The sequence below is a fragment of the Hevea brasiliensis genome, chromosome 13, assembly GCF_030052815.1.
Source record: "Hevea brasiliensis isolate MT/VB/25A 57/8 chromosome 13, ASM3005281v1, whole genome shotgun sequence".
Taxonomy (NCBI): Eukaryota; Viridiplantae; Streptophyta; class Magnoliopsida; order Malpighiales; family Euphorbiaceae; genus Hevea; species Hevea brasiliensis.
The window spans coordinates 78,663,730-78,669,729 of NC_079505.1; positions in this window are offsets into that span (position 1 = coordinate 78,663,730).

Genomic DNA, 6,000 nt, shown 5'->3' on the forward strand with positions numbered 1-6,000 from the left:
TACCATTAACACTGGTAGTTGCTTTTATTTTTGCTGACACTAGTGTTGCAGCAGAGCAGAATTACTTCAGTGTTCATCACTATTCATAGATGAGCACTGTTAGTAGGAATTTTATTTATCTTTTTGGTAAGCTAGCACGAATAGCATTAAAGATTAAACCAAGAAAAATTTAACATGACAAGTCCAACTAATCCAGGGTCAATAGACCAAAAAACCCAAACCTAGGACTTGCATGTTAAATGAAAGAACATGGAAGAAGTTATAGAGAAACACAAATACACGGCAACAAGATAAGCTAACTACTGCATTTCTTTCCTCAACCTTTTCAGCTTTATAGTTCTGTAAATATTACTAAAAGTTGCTGCACTTGCTTGTGCTGCCTGCTGCCCTTATTTGTTTTCTGATTCTAATCAAATGATATTTGAATTTAAACCTCCATCATCATTTGTGGGCATATAACTCTCAGTTCATGGATTAAAGAGAACTGAATGTTTTAAACATGGGGCCAAAGAAGCCTCCAAAAGCGCCCTACATTAGAATAAAATAAATTTAATTACTCATATCATTTTGATAATGAAAAATGCTTCATAAGCACGAGGCAATCACATACTAGGGAAAAAAAGTTGATATGAGTAATTAGCAACTGAAATAGCCTAACAATTACTAAGGATGTCTTATCTTAGATTTTTCTTGCTTAAACTCAGTCCATCATAAACTCAATATACAAAATATACGGTGAAATCCACTTATTGAATATATAAGTTTAACATATTTGTGCATATTTTTAGTTTATGATAGACCATGTTTAGATAAAAATTCCCATCTTAACTATATTAACAAAAGTTGGAAGAAAATGCTTACCTAAATAAGACCAATAGCAGTGCATCCACCAAGGTTTTCTGGAGTGGGGTCTATGGTCAAGTTTGGCTTTACCCCGGCAGATAAGAGAATTGCAACCATTTTCTACCTGAACATGGAGATGTGTCATAATTAGAGAAATACAGAAAAGCTATCAGCTACTTCTTCATCACTGATTGAATAGCAAAAAAGAATCAATTCAACAAAACTTTGAAGAAAATAATTAATTTTGGTAACTCATTTGAAACGATTTGAAATAACATTCTAATAAAATTTTCTCAACATTTATATGTCTAACTTAAATTCATATATATAACTCTAGTTAATTAAATTTCTAACTTAAATTCATATAACTCTAATTAATTAACGAAAACATATAATTATCAACTTAAATCTCCTCGTACAAGGGTAAAAGTCTGGAAAATTTTCTCGAGAGACTAATATTATATATAAAATTAATTTAAAAATTATTTAATTACACTCATTATTTATATATTTTTAAGAGTTCAATGTTATATATTCAAAAAATGTCATAATAAAACATAATTAAATAAAAATTTATTAAATGCATGATTAAAAATAAACGATTTTAACTTTCCACATTGCCTTTATAATGATAAAATATAAATTATTTTGAGTACCAATAACTAAAACAAAATAATTTTTTTACAGGTATATTTATATAAAAGAAAATTTTAATAATTGAAATACAAATCTTAAATTCATTTAGTTCGGATATAAATGTAAAATCTCCCACAAGCGAACAAATATGTAATCATTCTCTTAAAAAAAAAAAAGTTCCCCTCGTTGTAATTACGTGGGAAACTTAATATTTTATTTATTTATTTATTTTAATTAATTAATAATAATTTAATATATTTATTTAAAAAAAATATTTTATTGAATAATCTTCTTATATATATATAATATATTATTTGAAAAATTAAATATATATTTATAATTTGAACAATCCAGTTTAATAATAACTCTTATCCCATTCTACACCTAATAGAACTCTTGAAACATATATACTCTAATAATCTCTTTCTGTTAAACTTTGCGCTCAAAACCTGTTCATTACTTCCTTTTATACCAAATACTCTCAACAGGTATTTTCATCATCTTATATATATATATATATATATATATATATATATATATATATATATATATATAAATTTAAGTTTTATAATCTGATGTGCTTAGAGAATCTCTATATTTTTACTTCTCTATTCATTACCTTTGATTCTGTTTTCAAGGTAAAAATTCTTGTTCTTTGTTCAATAATGGGTGAATCTAATTTTATTTTTTTTTCTTAATCTGTTACAACTACTCTAGAAATTCATTTTTTTTTTCCTTTGATTATTGGTATTGAATTGGGTTGATCATGATTACTGTTGGAAGATAGCTGATTTATATATATATATATATATATTGTCTTGGAGGTTCTAGGTGAGTTGTAATTACAGTACATGACACCGTTTTAGTTCCTTTTAAAATTTTTTAGCATTAAATTTGTTATTAAATGAAATTTTAAATCAATATTTTAATAATTATTTTACATATAATTTTCTAGAGTTTTATTTTATTATTGAATTTTATTCTGATTTTGATTAAATAATTAATTTTATCAATTATCTCTGTATTAGAGCCATTAGAATTCCGGAAATAGGCATTTAACGTCTTTATATTGATTGACATCTGAATATAAAATTTATTAATGTGTTATACTGAATTTATTTGAGATTGATTTGATCTTATTGACTCTCTGAAATTATTGAAATAAACTGTTGAAATTGCACTATCAGTTATTATTTGCTATCTAAAATTTTTCGTGGATTTTGATTGATTTGTACAATTTGATTTTCTGTTTTGAATTGGTACCTGTGCCCAGTATCTGTATCTGCTATCTAGCCTCACCTTGTGGACTATCACGGTATTAGGTTGCATTGTTGAGTCATGCATCATTGCACTTTATAGTTTGCATTAGTATCATATGCATTGATATCTGTAAAGGAGGATAAATGTATCTAATATCTGGTAGCATGCTTATCATCTGGCCTTTGGTGAGGTGGGGTATCATCATCTTGGTATATTATACCATAAAATTTTATTGAATGAGCTTCTTTTATATATATGTTTTATGAAATTATTTTATTAATGATTTTGATAGCATGAGCATGATTTTATTGAATGAAAAATTTGTTATGAAATTAATCAAACGTCTGCCTGTTCCTATTCCGTTGTATGCTATAATTATCATTCACTAAGCATTAGCTCAAACCACATTTTCTTTATTTATTATCTATTTCAGATCAATAAAATTCTGCAGCTGATCCAAATATTCAGTCCATTTTCTGAAGAGGGACAATCTTTGATTTGTTCTCATGGTATGCCCGAATTTATGTTTCCTTGGGCTAATAATTAGTTTAGTTTATTGAACAATTTAAGTTTTTATTTGAAATCTGTAGAGACTCTGCAGTTTACTTATGAGATATTTATAATATTTATTCAGTATTTTGTTTATTTGGATTTTGTCTATTTTTTTTTTTTAGATTAGTAAGTGACAATATATTTATTCAAGATACTCTGATAAGGCTTGCATGATTTAAGAATACTTAAATTATGCGCCAATCACGACTCAGAATTTTGGGTCGTGACAAAGTTGGTATCAGAGCAAACCTCAGCGAGCACGTTGAGTCCTGAAAGGAGGCCTGGAGAGTTGGAAGAACTCCAGGGTTAAGCGTGCTCGCTTGAGAGAAGTCCTAGGATGGGTGACCTCCTGGGAAGTTCCCTATTCCACTTATGGGACAAAATCGTGAGGCTTAGAGACAAAATCGTGAGGCTTATGGCCAAAGCAGACAATTCCTCTAGTGGATAGAGCCTGACCATTACAATTGGTATCAGAGCCGCTCGCATGTCCTCTTGGGCAATAGTGGGGAAAACCTCAGCAAGGATGCTGAGTCCCAAAAGGGGGGGAGAAAGGTCCCTTAGGCAAATCCCACATCGGCAAAGTACAGAGATGGTCTTGAATTCAAAAAGTAATGATATATAAAATGAGAGAACTAATAATTAGAAGTGCCTTTTGGTGGAATGGCCTGGAGAGTTGGAAGAACTCCAGGGTTAAGCATGCTCACTTGAGAGAAATCCTATGATGGGTGACCTCCTGGAAAGTTCTCCATTCCACCTATGGGACAAAACCGTGAGGTTTATGGCCAAAGCGGATAATTCCTCTAGTGGTTAGAGCCCGACCGTTACAATTGGTATCAAAGCTGCTCACATATCCTCTTGGGCGATGGTGGGGCAAACCTCAGCAAGGACGCTGAGTCCCGAAAGGGGGGGAGAAAGGTCCCTTAGGCAAATCCCACATCGGCAAAGCACGAAGATGTTCTTGGGTTCAAAAAGTAATGATATATAAAATGAGGAAACTAATCACTAGAGGCGCCTTTTGATGGAATGGCCTGGAGTTAGAAGAACTCCAGGGTTAAGCGTGCTCACTTGAGAGAAATCCTAGGATAGGTGACCTCCTGGGAAGTTCTCCATTCCACCTATAGGACAAAACTGTGAGGCTTATGGCCAAAGCAGACAATTCCTCTAGTAGTTGGAGCTCGACCATTACAATTAAAAGTCCCTTAGGCAAATCTCACATCGGCAAAGCATGGAGATGATCTTGGGTTCAAAAAGTAATGATATATAAAATGGGGAAACTAATCACTAGAGGGGCCTTTTGGTGGAATAGCCTGGAGAGTTAGAAGAACTCAAGGGTTAAGCTTGCTCACTTGAGAAAAATCCTAGGTCAATGGCCTCTGAAGAGTTGGAAGAACTCCAGAGTTAAGCGTGCTCACTTGAGAAAAATTCTAGGATGGGTGACCTCCTGAGAAATTCTCCATTCCACCTATGGGACAATACCGTAAGGCTTATGACCAAAGGGAACAATTCCTCTAGTGGTTGGAGCCCGACTGTTACAATTGGTATCAGAGTGTCCTCTTGGGCGATTGTGGGGCAAACCTCAGCGGGGACGCTGAGTTCCAAAAGGGGGAGAGAAATGTCCCTTAGGCAAATCCTGCATCGGGAAAGCGCGGAGATGGTTTTGGGTTTAAAAAGTAATGATATATAAAATGGGAGAATTAATCACTAGAGGATCCTTTTGGTGGAATGTCCTGGAGAGTTGGAAGAACTCTAAGGTTAAGCATGCTCGCTTGAGAGAAATCCTAGGATGGGTGACTTCCTAAGAAGTTCTCCATTCCACCTATGGGACAAAACCGTAAGGCTTACTGCCAGAGCGAACAATTCCTCTAATGGTTGGAGCTGGGCCGTTACAATTGGTATCAGAGCCTGGTTTAGGTCTAGTAAACTTATGGATCATAGGATCCTTAACGTCTTTTCAATTTATCATTGCTTTAGATATCTGTGTCCTTCGTACTTTTTTTCACCTATCTTGATTTGGCTCACATCTTTAGATTTAATGCTTGTATATTAAAATGAATAGGTGCCTGGGTCTGTTAAACGTAAGAGGAGAGCTAGGGCCAAGGGTCTTAATGGTGGAAACCTTGATCCAACAGGGGAGGTACCATCTCAAACTATTAATCAGACATCTGAACAGATGCCTATAGTTAAGACTGGGGCACAACCATTCCAATTAGCTACTGCAGCTCAAGCACTTAGAGCTAATTAGGTTACTATGGCAAATCTGGCAACGTGATTGCATGCAGTGAATCGTGCTGTTAATACTATAACTGAGTACCTTACAACTCAACAATAGCAATCTGTGGTTGGCCCTATTTCAGCACCAGCTCAGGGTAGGACTCAATTTCTTGACTCTACAGACTTTCTCAAGCTAAAACCAAAGGAGTTCACTGGAGAGGATGCATTAGCTGATCCCTTAGATTTTCTAGATGACATGGAGAGGTGTTATGACACTATGGGTTGCAGTAGTGCTAGGATGGTGTTGTTGGCAAGAAATCAGCTTAAGGGAGTTGCTCGTGTATGTCTAAGAAGAATGAGCGACCCGAAGGTTCTATCTTCTGGCTTGACTTTCACTCTTTCTTCTTAGAGCGATTTCTCCCTCGTAGTGTTCAAGAGGCTAAGGCTTTAGAGTTTAAAACCTTAAAGCAAGGCAACATGACAGTTACAGAGTATGAG